We start from the raw sequence: 15,152 nt of genomic DNA, 5'->3' as shown, positions 1-15,152 counted from the left end.
CTATGCAGGTTTGTTCCATCTTAATGCCATTCAGAGAACTGTAGGGGAGATGTTGGGACCAATGTGACCCTAGTCCGACACAGAGAGCAGTGTACAGGCAGTAGTTTGACTCCATAATAGAGGACAAGATCAGTACACCCTATATGAGAAGTGCCTCAATTGCAACTTTTCATTTCTATCAATTCAGAAAAAGATGGAAATTTAAAGTGTTCCTAAACCCAGGACCCTGCATTCTCTGTATCCGGTCTCCCCGAGCCCTGCATCCGCTGTATCCGCTCTCCCCGGACCCTGCATCCGCTCTCCCCGGACCCTGCATCCACTGTATCCGGTCTCCCCGGACCCTGCATCCACTGTATCCGGTCTCCCCGAGCCCTGCATCCGCTGTATCCGGTCTCCCCGGACCCTGCATCCACTGTATCCGCTCTCCCCGAGCCCTGCATCCGCTGCATCCGCTCTCCCCGAGCCCTGCATCCGCTCTCCCCGAGCCCTGCATCCGCTGCATCCGCTCTCCCCGAGCCCTGCATCCGCTGCATCCGCTCTCCCCGAGCCCTGCATCCGCTGCATCCGCTCTCCCCGAGCCCTGCATCCGCTGCATCCGCTCTCCCCGAGCCCTGCATCCGCTGCATCCGCTCTCCCCGAGCCCTGCATCCGCTGCATCCGCTCTCCCCGAGCCCTGCATCCGCTGCATCCGCTCTCCCCGAGCCCTGCATCCGCTGCATCCGCTCTCCCCGAGCCCTGCATCCGCTGCATCCGCTCTCCCCGAGCCCTGCATCCGCTCTCCCCGAGCCCTGCATCCGCTCTCCCCGAGCCCTGCATCCGCTCTCCCCGGACCCTGCATCCGCTCTCCCCGGACCCTGCATCCACTGTATCCGCTCTCCCCGGACCCTGCATCCACTGTATCCGCTCTCCCCGGACCCTGCATCCACTGTATCCGCTCTCCCCGGACCCTGCATCCACTGCATCCGCTCTCCCCGGACCCTGCATCCGCTCTCCCCGGACCCTGCATCCGCTCTCCCCGGACCCTGCATTCACTGTATCCGCTCTCCCCGAGCCCTGCATCCACTGTATCCGCTCTCCCCGAGCCCTGCATCCACTGTATCCGCTCTTCCCGAGCCCTGCATCCGCTCTCCCCGAGCCCTGCATCCACTGTATCCGCTCTCCCCGAGCCCTGCATCCGCTCTCCCCGAGCCCTGCATCCGCTCTCCCCGAGCCCTGCATCCGCTCTCCCCGGACCCTGCATCCACTATATCCGCTCTCCCCGAGCCCTGCATCCACTATATCCGCTCTCCCCGGACCCTGCGTCCGCTCTCCCCGGACCCTGCGTCCGCTCTATCCGCTCTCCCCAGACCCTGCGTCCGCTCTCCCCGGACCCTGCGTCCGCTCTATCCGCTCTCCCCGGACCCTGCGTCCGCTCTATCCGCTCTCCCCGGACCCTGCGTCCGCTCTATCCGCTCTCCCCGGACCCTGCGTCCGCTCTATCCGCTCTCCCCGGACCCTGCGTCCGCTCTATCCGCTCTCCCCGGACCCTGCGTCCGCTCTATCCGCTCTCTCCGGACCCTGCGTCCGCTCTATCCGCTCTCCCCGGACCCTGCGTCCGCTATATCCGGTCTCCCCGGACCCTGCATCCACCATATCTGGTCTCCCCGGACCCTGCATCCACCATATCTGGTCTCCCCGGACCCCGCATCCACCATATCTGGTCTCCCCGGACCCTGCATCCACCATATCTGGTCTCTCCGGACCCTGCATCCACCATATCTGGTCTCCCACGGTACACAGAACATGGAAATGCAATTATTGTAGTAAATATAAACTGCTAAATACCTTGGCTCATCAGCAGTTAAAACAGTCTAGATCAGGGGTACCAAACTGGCAGCCCTCCAGCTGTTGTGAAACTACACGTTCCATCATGCCTCTGGTTTTGGGAGTCATGCTTGTAACTGTCAATCTTGCAATGTCTTATGGGACTTGTAGTTTGGCAATAGCTAGAGGGCCGCCTGTTTGACACGTGATCTAGAGCACTGGTCAAAGCTTGTAGGAGTTTTCAATCTGCTCTAGGATGCAGAACCCCTGACCTCTGTCTGGACAGTGTGGATTGGCCCTGTGCTGATCACATGCACTCTTCCAAGGAAAAAAAAAAAACAAACAAAACTTTGTAGCAATACACACCAAACTGAGCTTGTGCAGAGTGTCTACACATTAATTTGTCTTATCAAGAGATAAGAAGGGGACACTGGAATAAGGGGAGGGTCAGAGAAGTCAGGATCAAATAGCGTTTTTACACAATGCAGAGAATTAACCCCTTAGGTTCCACAGTGTAAAGCATGCTTTACTGCATATACACACTGATTTTACGGCTGTCAGTTTAGTAACACTTTAAACAATCCTCAGAATTAGAATTCTGTTTCGATAGTAAACAAGATATAGGAATATTAGGCCACATGCATGCAAGCGTCCTTCAAAGGAAGCCCGCCATGAACATCAGTAGCTGCCAGGGCTAAAAAAAAAAACTCCTTTTAAAAGATATCTGGAGTTTAGCCGACTCAAAAGCTAAGAATATTCTGTTTCAGAGAAAGGAAGCTGATCAGAAGTTTGAGTTCATTGGCTGCAAGCCTGCTCAGCTCAATTAAAATATTGAGCCCACATACAGTTGTGCTCAAAAGTTTGCATACCCTGGCAGAACTTGTGCAACTTCTGCCAGGGTATGCAAACTGTATATCCGAGTGACTAGCATTATCAGGATATTCGCAATGGCAGCCCTCGTCTCTCCATTCTGCATCCTATGCTGCCCCTCACCTACCATTAGCAACATAAAAGGGTGAAATCTCATTCATTGCTATGGACTGTATGGCATCTTTGTAAAGATCAGGGTCTCCGATTCTTATTCCAGCTATGTATTAAATACACAAACACCTTTACTTTGATCAAGCCTCCAACAATTTACACCGCGTTCCAAATTATTATGCAAATTCTATTTAAGTGTCACAAAGATTAAATATTTTGTTTTTCAGTTTAACTCATGGATGGCATTGTGTGTCAGGGCTCTTTTGATCACTGAAATCAATCTCGGACACGTGTGATAATTAGATTGGCCGGTGACCCCAATTTAAGGAAAAACTACTAAAGGAGGGTGTTCCACATTATTAAGCAGAGCACCATTTTCAAGCAATATGGGGAAGAAAAAAGGATCTCTCTGCTGCCGAAAAGAGTGAACTAGTTCAATGCCTTGGACGAGGTATGAAAACATTATATATTTCACGAAAACGTAAGCGTGATCATCGCACTATTAAGAGATTTGTGGCTGATTCAGAGCACAGACGGGTTCGTGCAGATAAAGGCACATTGAGGAAGATTTCTGCCAGATCCATGCATCAGATCAAGAGAGCAGCTTCTAAAATACCATTACATAGCAGCAAACAGATATTTGAAGCTGCTGGTGCCTCTGCAGTCCCACAGACATCAAGGTGTAGAGTCCTCCAGAGTCTTGCAACTGTGCATAAACCTTCTATTCGGACACCACTAACCAATGCTCACAAGCAGAAACGGCTGCATTGGGCAGAAAAATACATTAAGACTAATTTTCAAACAGTTCTGTTCACTGGTGAGTGCCGTGCAACCCTGGATGGTCCAGATGGATGGAGTAGTGGATGGTTGGTGGACGGCCACCCTGTTCCAACAAGGCTGCGATGTCAGCAAGGTGGTGGTGGAGTCACGTTTTGGGCCGGAATCATGGGAACAAAGCTGGTCGGCCCCTTTAGGGTCCCCGAAGGTGTAAAGATGACCTCTGTAAAGTATGTGGAGTTTATGACTGACCACTTTCTTCCCCGGTACAGAAGGAAGAACTATGCTTTCCATAATAAAATCATCTTCATGCATGACAATGCACCATCTCATGCTGCAAAGAATACCTCTGCATCAATGGCTGCTATGGGGATAAAAGGAGAGAAAGTCATGGTTTGGCCTCCATCCTCCCCTGACCTCAATCCTATTGAGAACCTTTGGAGCATCCTCAAGCAAAAGATCTATGAGGGTGGGAGGCAGTTTACATCCAAACAGCAGCTCTGGGAGGCTATTCTGACATCTTGCAAACAAATTCAAGCAGAAACTGTCCAAAAACTCACAAGTTCAATGGATGCAAGACTTGTGAAGCTGCTATCAAATAAGGGGTCCTATGTTACAATGGAACGTGACCTGTTAAAATGTTGTTAAAAGTTAAAATGTTGTTAAAAGTTTGATTGAAATAGCTTTTGATTTCAGTAAATATGCTGCAAACACAACAAATGACAATTTTCAGTTCTTTACAACCTATAAAGTGTTTTGACACTCACTGTGCAGAATAATTTGGAACAGTGCATTGGAAGTGTTTTATGTTTAAAAAAAATCCTGTTATCATTAGGAGGTTTGTTCAATAAAATGTGAATTGTACCCTTAATAGTTGATAACATGAGAATTATGCTGACTGTTCTTTACATCAATTATTTAGGCAAATGAGAAAAATATAATTTGCATAATAATTTGGAACATGGCGTATTGTAGCAGCACTATGGCTTTCTCGGGTGGCCCTGGGACATAGGTGAAGTGCAATCCAATCTGAGTGCTTATGGGTGGACTGAGAAATGACAGAATGACAGTATGCGACCTCCGTACCCATTCCAGGACTCCTAGATCTTAAGCCAGAGCTCAACACAACCAAAATGGACTTTCCTGGATGAGATAAGGTGGTGCCAAGGCTGTCTGCTCAATGTCCACAATAAATTTGAGTCACAATCGTTCCACGGACCTATGGAACTTCCAACCATCATCTAGACCAGGGGTGGGCAACTGTGGCCCTCCAGCTGTGGTAGAACTACAAGTCCCAAGAGGCAACTGACAGTTACAAGCATGACTCCCAAAGGCAGAGGCATGATGGGACTTGTAGTTCACCAACAGCTGGAGGGCCACAGCTGCCCACCCCTGATCTAGACTGTTAGATAAACCTGACAGTTTGACAACAAGATTTGAGGACTATGAATAAATGCATTCCTAGTTCTCTACTGCAAAGGTAATGAATGTTCTCATGGATGGGTCACAATGTTAAGGAACGTTGAACTTAACATATATGTGAAAATTGCATTGTAACCGTTGCAAACAGGGTGGGGCACCGACTCACCAATTGGCAGATTGTAGTATGTGATCGTAGAGGCAAAGGGCAATACTGAAAATTCTGCAGATTAGTATCCAGATTGGGTGTGGTCAAGGTCAGAATTCACTTTCCAGCATAAACTATGTATCCAACAAAATGAATACATAGTATTGATTACAGCTTTATTTTTCTCAAAATGATGTCAGTAGAACATTTAAAGTGTTACTAAACCCCAATACCCGGCATTCGCTGTGTCCGCTCTCCCCGGACCCCGCATTCGCTGTGTCCGCTCTCCCCGGACCCCGCATTCGCTGTGTCCGCTCTCCCCAGACCCCGCATTCACTATACCTGGTCTCCCACAGTACACAGAACATGGAAATGACACTATTTTAGTAAATATAAACTGCTAAATACCTTTTCTCATCAGCAGTTAGAGCAGTCTTGTGACTTCAGCAGAGCACTGGTTAAAGCTTGTAGGAAGAGATTTCTTTCTGCTCTAGGAGGATGTGAAACCTCTGACCCTCTGTCTGGACAGTGCTAATTGGCCCTGTACTGATCACATGCACTCTCCCAAAACAAATCTCTAGCAATACACACCAAACTGAGCATGTGCCTATGGATTCAGTCTGTATCAGGTGGTCACTTCAACAAGAAGAGGGGCAGAGAAGACAGGATCAAGCAGCATTTTTGCACAATGCAGAGGATTAACCCCTTAGGTTCCACAGTGAGTATAACAAGCATGCTTTACTGCATATACAGACTGATCTTACTGTTGTGGGTTTAGTAACACTGTAATGCTAAAGGTTTGGAGTACTCAGATTTAAACAATCATGGCAATTATTCATTAACACAAACTAGAATGTACAAAGGGCAGTAAGCCAATAACATTTTTTTTTTCTTTGGACTGAAGAAAATGTAAAATATGGCTGCAAGCATTCACTTTATGAAGCTACCTTGGGACTTCAGATGATGGAGCTTCCTTGCATGCACCATCCATCCAACTGCCAACATTCTATTATCAGTTCTGAGAATGTTAGGCAAACGTCACATCTAGTCTATGGAGAAAGTGATTAGGAGCTGGCTTACACCCAGAGAAACCATGGCACCCACAAAAAACCCAACTCAGCCAATTCTTCCCCAAAAACACTCAGCCTGGTATCACGGAGGGAGTAAGGACCATGAGAAACCATGGCACCCACAAAAAAACCAATTCTTCCCCAAAAAACACTCAGCCTGCTATCACGGAGGAAGTAAGGACACTGTTGCCCATAACTATAAGCAGCCTGGCTGGTCCGGCATTATTTTTGTTGGTAGTCATCTTATCACTGCTCTTTGCCAGGTTATACTAAACAACCAAAGCTCTTAATCCGGCCATAGACACACAGATACCTCTATCACGGATGGAGGAATCTCCCCTGCTGGCTATGGTATGCTGACAGCTGATGCCTGGCCAACAATTTTCCAAGCAGCTCCTTCAATCTTCAGATTGAAGGTTGATGAGCATCAGGGCCAACCATGAATCAATTTTCTGCCAATTCACCAGAAAACACATGACGTTCGATCCATTTATGGCCAGTTTTTGGAATGAGGATTTAGGTGTAGTCCAGTTTACTTCCATTGATAGCCAAAGCAGATAAAAGAACCTTGTATACCTTCAACTATCAGAAAGACTAACAAAATATAAACTTTAGGCAGTACTAATATATATATATATATATATATATATATATATATATATATATATATATAAAAGAAAAGAACTGAAAAATGCAGCAACCAATCAGATCTCTATGAAGGTCATCAAACCACCAAAGGAAGCATGACTGGCTGAAATAAGTACCTCCAAGATCCTCTAACCGACTGAAATGGGAATTTACTAAAGCTGGGTATACACTAGTAGAATTTCATTGGACATTTGTGTGGGAAGAACATTCGCTCATTTTTCTAATCATTACTGAAGCCAAACCAATGTCCATTCCTGACTGCAGTGGCAAGATAACTTGGAGGAATGTGGAACAGTTGTGAAGTAAACGAATTTCTAACAGTGCATATGGCTTTCGTTTGCTGAAGTCCATTCATTCCAAAATCAAATGTTAAAAAGCAAACAAAATCTTGAACTACTTTCAAATGTTCTGGGAATTTCCATACCAATTCTTGTTCCACATTCTACTTGAGACTGGAGTAGACAGAATCTGGAGCAACCAATCGGCTTCCAGGTTTTATTTTCAAAGCTCAACTGAACTAGGTAAAGCTAGAAGCTGATTGGCCACTATGAGAATCAGTCTGCTCCAGTTTTGATGCGTCTTACACCACCACCCTGGGCTAGATGTCCTTACTGTACCGTGAGCTGGATGCCCCCATTGCAGCTTACTGATGCAAAGAAACCCCCCCCCCGCCGCCCCCAATAATAAAAACAAATGCATTCAACTAGATGGTTTATTATTGGTCATATTCCGCTCAGCATTGTACAGGATAGGAAGTGGGTGCAGGGAGCATGTCCTTGTCACAGAAGCCAGCACAGCTCATATTTTCCTGAATGACATTCCTACAGCTAACGCCCTACAACACCCACAACCCAACACAAAACATTCCAGCTCCATCACACAATGCAACCACCCCTCTCCACAACTACACCAGCAGGCAAAGCGTTAACCCCGCTGTCAGGAGCCTTGGTAACCAGATTAAAAATGCATGCTCTGCTGGAGGAGAGATATCGGATAAAAATAGGATTGTTTACGCAGGAAAGCCGGAGATGGTGTATGGACAATGCAGATCCACCTTCTACACGTCTGCCATCACATGCATTGTCTGCTAATCGGGAGATGGTGTATGGACAATGCAGATCCACCTTCTACACGTCTGCCATCACATGCATTGTCTGCTAATCGGGAGATGGTGTATGGACAATGCAGATCCACCTTCTACATGTCTGCTAATCATTCCCACCCAGCGGGGGATCCCAACACCATTGTCACAGGGAGAAAATACATTCCACACCCTGTACTGGCCGGGCTGTCATCAGCACTGAGCTCTCACAAACAATGCCATGGACAGACTAGAACATGCAACACAACCCTCTAGGTACAAGCAACCAATCAGAATGCAGGATTTGCAGCAGATCACTGGAATAGATCAGAGGTACTCTGTAGTCATTTTCTGTGCTGATCCCCCCAGTGCAGATATACTCTCCAGAATTTTCTGTGCTGATCACCCCAGTGCAGAGATACTCTGTAGTAATATTTTCTAGGAGGATCACCCCAGTTCTATGTAGTATTTTCTGTGGTGATCCCCCCAGTACTATGTAGTATTTTCTGTGGTGATCCCCCCAGTACTATGTAGTATTTTCTGTGGTGATCCCCCCAGTACTATGTAGTATTTTCTAGAAGGATCACCCCAGTACTATGTAGTATGTTCTAGAAGGATCACCCCAGTACTATGAAGTATTTTCTGGGAGGATCCTCCCAGTGCAGAGATACTCTCTAGTAGTATTTTCTGTGGTGATCCCCCCATACTATGTAGTATTTTCTGTGGTGATCCCCCATACTATGTAGTATGTTCTGTGGTGATCCCCCCTGTGCAGAGATACTCTCTAGTAGTATGTTCTGTGGTGATCCCCCTCATACTATGTAGTATGTTCTGTGGTGATCCCCCTCATACTATGTAGTATGTTCTGTGGTGATCCCCCCATACTATGTAGTATGTTCTGTGGTGATCCCCCCATACTATGTAGTATGTTCTGTGGTGAGCCCCCTCATACTATGTAGTATGTTCTGTGGTGAGCCCCCTCATACTATGTAGTATGTTCTGTGGTGATCCCCCCATACTATGTAGTATGTTCTGTGGTGATCCCCCCATACTATGTAGTATGTTCTGTGGTGATCCCCCCATACTATGTAGTATGTTCTGTGGTGATCCCCCCATACTATGTAGTATGTTCTGTGGTGATCCCCCCATACTATGTAGTATGTTCTGTGGTGATCCCCCCATACTATGTAGTATGTTCTGTGGTGATCCCCCCATACTATGTAGTATGTTCTGTGGTGATCCCCCCATACTATGTAGTATGTTCTGTGGTGATCCCCCCAGTGCAGACATACTTTGCAGCAATGAATATTTCACATTATGACATTATAGAAGCCCAGAACATGCCCATTACACAATCACAAAGGGAGCTCCTGCAATAGCAAGCTGGCCCAGGTCACCTCCCATTCATTAGCACAGGCCGGGACACTGGTAGGAAATGCATGGAGCAGAGGGGGGCCCTGTCAGTACAATATAAGCAGCACAGAGCCATGACAGCCCCGGCTCTGGAGGAGGAGGAGGATGGGGGGGAGGGGTGCGGCCTCACCGGCTCTACAAGGGTCCCGCACTCTCCAGCTTCCGCGCTCAGGATCTCCGTATCTCCGACTGAGAGTGTCGCGCGCGGCTCGCCCTACTTGTACCCGGGGCCGGCTAGGTTGACGTCACCCTCCGCAGCTTCTCCGGAAAAGCACGAAGAGGCAGAGCACGGCAGACACGCCCCTATACTCCCGACTGCAGCTCCAACACGAAGCAGAGCCGAGGCTTTCCGGAAATTGCCGAGGACAAGGAAGGATGAAAACGCTGGATTTCGAGGCCAATGGCTGCGTGTGGGGTGCATAGAGCAGGCCTCAGAGATGGAGAAATGCAGAAGGAGGAGGATGGCGACCCTTCTCTACCATACACACAAACTGAAACTCATTGTTTATATCAGCTACATACATTCCGGGTTCAGGAAAAGAAAAGGTTGTCAATGTCATAAGGTTGTCAGACACTACAATGTCAGTGTAGTCTCCTTTAGGCCTCCTTCACATGGGGGGGTGGTAAGATCTGTGCCCAGGTATTGTTGTGTGATACCAGCATTGGGATGTGCAGGTGTTGTGTTCATCCCTGTGATTGCAGTCCAGTACATGGCACCCCCCTCCCAGGACTTGGCCCCTGCACCCAATGTGACATCCATGTGGGTGCTCCACCCCCAACACACCCAGGATGGGGTCAGGGACATACACACCCACACAGATGTCACATGGGACACAGCGGCTATGTCCATGCTACCAATAGACATCACTGGGACTACCATTACAGAAGTCCAGTACATGGCCCCTCCTCCCAATGTGACATCCAATGGTAGATTTTGGTTTTGTGCTGCCCTAGGCAAGACTAAAATGGGGTGCCCCCTCCTCTAAATATGTCCTACCCCTTCCTGTTTAAGATCCACCACTTCAGGACAGGAGGGGGTCAGCGGGAAGGGGGGCAGGAAGCACCAGTCCTCCAAGCTCTTACCTGTCCAGCAGTGGCTCCTCCAGCTGGTGTCAGGATCTGTAGCTGAGCCTGTGTCCCATCTGCACCCAGCAGCTGCAACAAAGTGTGGGGTGGGGGGTTCGGACCTCATCCTCTTCTTCCTCTGCTGGCCTCACCCAGCCCGCTGCACACTCACAGCAGGCTGCGACCCGCGAGCGCTCCTTGAAGAAAACCAGGGATCCGGCCACCACTCCACCCTCCTCTACAGCCAGGCCCTTGGCCACTACTTGTGTGTCACCCCCTGTAAAATTCTGGCCAAGGCAAACACCTTGTTTGTCTTGCAGTAGATGCTCCCCTGGTGTCATCCGGGTAGGGTCAGGGACAGGCAAGCACTCACACAAATATACAGGGACACAGCAGCTATGGCCAGGCAGATGCTGTGTCCCAACAGACATCAATGAGACTACAGCTGCAGAGCACAGATGTAATTCCCCCCCCCCCCATGTGAACAAGACCATACCACACCCCATGCAGGCCATCCCATCGATGGCAGCCATCACATCCCAATATGACATCTGAGCGGGTACAAGTCCTCAAATACAGACAGTATGCATTTGGGGACCTGCACACATGGATGTCACATTGGGAGCAGCGGCAGTGTCAATGCAGCCAACTGACATGAATGGGACTGCCTGTACAGGGGTACACAAATACCTGTACATCCCTGTGGGGGCAAACACAGCCCTCACTTGGTGTAAAACTCCCCTCTGTTAGCCTCTGTGTCCATGTATACCTAGATGTTTAACCCCTTCACGCCAGCGCCTCCTGGCCCTTTAAGGGTTCCAGAAGCCGGGAGGCGGGTGGGGTTTAAGGTCATGTGACTGCCGTGACATGATCGGGAAAGGTCCCGATCGAAAGAGGAGATCGGAACCTTTACGTGAGTACCAGACATGTGTGCTGGGAGCTTTTTGTATTTTTGCACATGCTCTTTTGACACACTTTTGATGCGTTTTGCATTTTTTTTTTCAACTTGTTGCTAGGCGGATTAAAACACATCAAAAACGCACTACATGCTTTTCTGCAGTGTCTCCATTGAAGTCTATAGCACCAAAAATGTAACATTTTGCATTTAAAAAGTCTCTGACTCTGCAAAAAATGTACAGGGTGAAAACGCAGAGATGGGAACCCATCGCATAGGAAATCATGTTAAATGGACTGCTGTGCGTTTCTGGAAACCGCAAGGGCGTGAACCTAGACTAAAACGTGTTTAACTGCATCTAAAGATGTGTTAACACTTGGGGCATTTAGCACTTGAGTGTTTTTTCATTTCTATGGCCAGAATAAATGAATATTCCAGCCAATTAAATGAATAAACGGCAAAGCACTTGACATGCCTAAACGAGTCTGAAAAAAATCACAGCTTAGGTGCATTTTTGAAGCTGCTTTTCTCCTGCCAGAAGAAAAATGTGCAAAAGAACCCAGCATGCATGAAGCCTTAGATCTACCAACAGCTATGCAGTACAAGATTGATGGGATACAAACTGATTGGATAGTTTAGGGTCCTATCACAGCTCCAATCTATTCAACAGAGATCCCTGAGCAGATCAGAGCAGCAGATGACGTTTGTCATAATTGTGATATTCAGCTTTTTTTTTTCCTGTGAACTGTGGCTGACCAGTGGTGGTTCTATGGAGCAGCCGGCCAGATGTAAACATATCCATACTTCCAATCCATCATGTTTTAGGCCTAATTTAGATGTGCAGGGTGGGGTGGTAAAAATACTTTGTTGAGCTGTGTTTTTACCACTTTCCCCTTAAACTGCAAATGGCAGGGGTGTTCACATGTCAGGGTCACAATGCTTCGTGCCCACAGCAAAATAAATCAAGCAAATGTCACAATTGGCGGGCAGCAAGGCTGTTTAAGCACATGGGGAAGCATTGCAAACCACCTGTCAATCACCTGTGAAAATTGATCTGCACACAGATCACATGATACGTGGATTTAGTGTTTTGCTGTCACAAACATTCAGCAATAAAAAAAATCACAACAAACAAATAAGTCAACTCATGGGGCCCCATGATCCCCTATTGCCTGGGGGCCCCATGAGTTGCCAGTCCGCCCCTGGTTGTAACAATGCATCTGACCACCCTTACACAATGAACACACAGCAGAATATCAGCATGCGTACTTGTGTGAAGGAGCCCTTACAGTTTGTTATCTTTAGAAACTGTCATGGATTGTGTAGAAAAGCGTGGGCTCTGCCACCATGCTCTAAAAAAGGAACCTTGCTCTCTGCGGGGAAGCAGTCTAACATGCCCCTTGTTAATCAAGTGTCCAAAGCTCTCCAATCAGCAGGAAATATGAACTTTGCTGATTGTCGAACTATAGGACTGACTTAACAAGGGGTGATGGGATCTCTGCAGAGAGGCCACTTCTTTCACGCAGAGCACAAAGGCCCATCTCTACAGCATACCAGCAGGAGACAACGTTTTCTACTGTCCCTTGTAATGTATTCAGTCGATACACTGGAGGTTCAGTTAGGCATGATTATTTCTGTTAAAACAACCTTGACACTACTTAATAAAAAAAATAAAAAAAGCAGAAGCATGTATAAAAAGAAAAAAAAAAAAAAAAAGGAGCTAAATCTGCAACTGGTGCTCAAACTGCCATGTGTGGATGGATGCTGTGTCTCCTCCGCTGCTGTTGCTATAGTTTCCTCCTGCTGGCCACTATGTCCCTACAAGACACAGTACTGTAGGAGCTGGTGGGTAGAACCACAGTACACATTCAACATATCCAAAAAAGTTAAATACCAGTTGGCTGTAGATATGGCTAATTTTCAAGGTAAGTACTGGGGCCTACGTTGATCTATTTGAGACACTTCCAAGATTTAGTGACAGATGCAGTTGACCTCCTTTTACGCTCCTTTAACATGAAGGGTCTGATCAGGTCCACCTCTATGGACCAGCGGGTGTAACTGAACTTGTGTCCATTTACCCCCCTTCCTCCGATCTGGTCCACTAAAACAAAACAAAAAAAAATGAGACAGGGAACCGTTCCCCCGTCATCTAGGCAGAACGGATCGGCGGGCAGTCGGGTGTTAACAGACAGCAGACTCCAGGGCGCCCATAGAGTAGAGTGAGTTCTGTCTGTCTGTGCTCTGTATAAACTGAGCTGACATGGACTGGTCATCCTCTGATCAGCAGGGAATCAGTGGACAGATCCCTTGCTAATCAAAACAGAGTCCACCCCATGTGAAAGGGGCCTAAAGAGGGTTTCACATGTCCATATATTTGTAGGAGGATGCAAAAACCAATCTGAGACTAACAAAATCCCATCAACACAAGCCATTACTAATCTTCCTTTACAGGGTGCTTCTGCTTTAGTTATTTTCAGGTTATTTTCAGATTGCTTTTTAAAGCGGAGCTCCACCCAAAAGGGGAAGTTCCGCTTTAAGGACTGCTCCCCATTAAGGATTAGCACCTTTGGGGGGCGGGTACCCGAATTTGACAGGTACCCACTTCCACTTCCGGTTGCCTAGGCGATTGGAAGCGGAAGGTGTCCTCCTTCCTTGTAGTCTTTTGGGACACGTGGCAGGTCCCAGAAGACTACAGGACCATTCATGAAGCACAGCGCTACTAGCACATGCGCAGTGGGCACCCAGCTGTGAAGCCAGCAGTCACAGCTGGGTGCCCACACTGAAGATGTGAAACGGGCTGCGGGGGGGGGGGGGGGACACCGTGGGACCGAGGGATAGATATTTTTTGACAGGGTGAGTGGAACTCCGCTTTAAAACAGTTTAGACTTTTCTAACTTACAGTTTAAGGCAACCTATTCTGAGAGAAAACAGGATTTTTGGTTAACGTGTAAAATATTTTACTTGGAGTACCTCATGAGACACAGAGCATCTTCATAATCATTACAATAGGGTTATGCGGCTACCTACATGTGACTGGACCTTGGCCAAAAACAAGACAGAAGTCCCCCCCAGGCATAACCCCTCACCATTAGGCAAGCCTTTAGTTTATGAAGCAAGTCATGAACCACAAAGGAAGAGGGCCAGGGTCTCTGTGTCCCATGGTGTACTCTAAGAAAAGGATTTTAGAGGTAAACCAAAAATCCCATTTGTTTTATACTACAATGTGGGATACATAACGACTTTATAATCAGCACAACCAGGATGTCCCAAAGCAATGAATATGAGGGGAGGGCAAAATGGCAGCAAGTCAACTAGTCCCAAACAGCTGAACCAAAGACAGGTTAGAACAACATGCAGCAGCCTGCAAAACATGCCCACCAAAGGTAGCGTCCTCAGTGGCATTAACATGTACATGATAAAAACCTCATAAAAATGCAAAAACCAAAGACAACATAGCAACTGTACAAAATTTGAGCTATCAAAGCCTGAAGTCGAGAAGCCCAGGAAGCAAGTGAGCTGTCACTGAAAATGAGGGAACATGCCCTTTAGACTGAGAAATAAGCTGGACTGATCGGACTAGAAAATGTAGCCTTGAAAGCTGCATGACCCTTCCTTGGGCCTTCAGAAAGCACAAAAAGGGAAACCGATTGACTTCATGAAACACCTGACAGCATGGGCCACATCCAAAGTGTATACAGCTTTGTCCCCTGGAGCCTGTGGCTTAGGACAGAAAGAAGACAACCCAATGTCCTGGTTGAGATGGAATGAAGGAACCATCTTAGGTAAAAATGACATCTGAGGCCATAAAAGCACGTTGTCACAGTGGAGTACCAGCAACATTTCATCACAGGA

At 47.5% G+C, this 15,152-nt stretch overlaps 1 protein-coding gene across 4 annotated transcripts in view; it reads right to left on the bottom strand.

Annotated features, from left to right (window-relative positions):
- SPTAN1 (spectrin alpha, non-erythrocytic 1) overlaps nucleotides 1–9,623 on the bottom strand; it is a 119,775-nt gene extending 110,152 nt beyond the window's left edge. For all 4 annotated transcript variants that reach the window (XM_089669021.1, XM_089669022.1, XM_089669023.1 and 1 more), the window contains exon 1: nucleotides 9,471–9,623. The gene's annotated coding sequence lies outside the window, so the exon portion shown is untranslated. The remainder of the gene's footprint in view (nucleotides 1–9,470) is intronic.
- Between the last annotated feature and the right edge of the window lie 5,529 nt (nucleotides 9,624–15,152).

This window comes from Staurois parvus, unplaced genomic scaffold, assembly GCF_062004578.1.
Source record: "Staurois parvus isolate SC_StPar_1 unplaced genomic scaffold, SC_StPar_1.0 ptg000068l, whole genome shotgun sequence".
NCBI lineage: Eukaryota > Metazoa > Chordata > Amphibia > Anura > Ranidae > Staurois > Staurois parvus.
This window is presented reverse-complemented; position numbering and strand designations above follow the sequence as displayed.